The sequence below is a fragment of the Bison bison genome, unplaced genomic scaffold (genome assembly GCF_000754665.1).
Source record: "Bison bison bison isolate TAMUID 2011002044 unplaced genomic scaffold, Bison_UMD1.0 scf7180017864291, whole genome shotgun sequence".
Lineage (NCBI taxonomy): Eukaryota > Metazoa > Chordata > Mammalia > Artiodactyla > Bovidae > Bison > Bison bison.
The window spans coordinates 1,889,358-1,890,557 of record NW_011494863.1 but is presented as its reverse complement, the minus strand read 5'-3'; positions in this window follow the sequence as shown (position 1 = coordinate 1,890,557).

Genomic DNA, 1,200 nt, shown 5'->3' with positions numbered 1-1,200 from the left:
GACAGGGAGGCCTGGCGTGCTGCAATTCATGGGGTCGCAAAGAGTTGGACATGACTGAGCGACTGAACTGAACTGAACTGATGGTGATTATAGTTAATAATGCTGTATTATATATTTGAAAGATGCTAAAGAAAGGATCTTAAAGGTTCTCATTGAAAAAATTTTTGTAACTATGTATAGTGATGAATGTTAACTAGATTTATTGTGGTAATCATTTCACAGTATACACAGATACTGAATCATTACATTGTACACCTGAAATTAATATCAATTATACTTCAGTTTTTTAATTAAATTAAATTTAAATATTTTTAAATGAATTAATTAATGAATGTTCAGTATAAAACTTGGGAAGATATCCCTAAATAAACTTAAGAGACTTTAAAATCCATAACAGGAAACAGAGAAATTTTAAAAATACTTTTATATGGCAAAATATATCCTAAACAAATCAATATATAGGAGGAAAAATATCTGTGATATAGATGGGAGATAAAAGCTAATTATTGACAAAGAACTTTCCCAAATTGAAAAACAACCAAAAAATTTAACTGACAAATCAATGAAAACCAAATGCTGATGACATTATGCTCAGGAATTAAAATTAAATAAATAAAAAAAATAAAATACAGGAACTAAAATTAAAGTAACAAAGATACCATTTTATATATATCACATTGGCAGAATGTAAGACCTCTATTGCTTTTAAAGATAAAAGGGAGAGTGCTCAAACTTCTTGGTGGAGATGAAAAGAAATTCAAAATTTTGGGAAAGTAATCTAGAAACATATATTTAAATTAAAATTATTCATGCTCTTAGATTCATCAATATCTGAAAATGAATTTTATACAAATAAAGGCACAAATATTTTAGGAATATGTAAAATGATATTACAGCATGGTTTGCTGTTGCTAAGTCGCTTCAGTCGTGTCCAACTCTGTGTGACCCCATAGACGGCAGCTCACCAGGCTCCCCCATCCCTGGGATTCTCCAGGCAAGAACACTGGAATGGGTTGCCATTTCCTTTTCCAATGCATGAAAGTGAAAAGTGAAAGTGAAGTGGCTCAGTCGTGTCCGACTCTGAGCAACTGCAGCCTACCAAGCTCCTCCATCCATGGGAGTTTCCAGGCAAGAGTACTGGAGTGGGGTGCCATTGCCTTCTCCACAGCATGGTTTATGAGGGCAAAAAAACACAAAGTA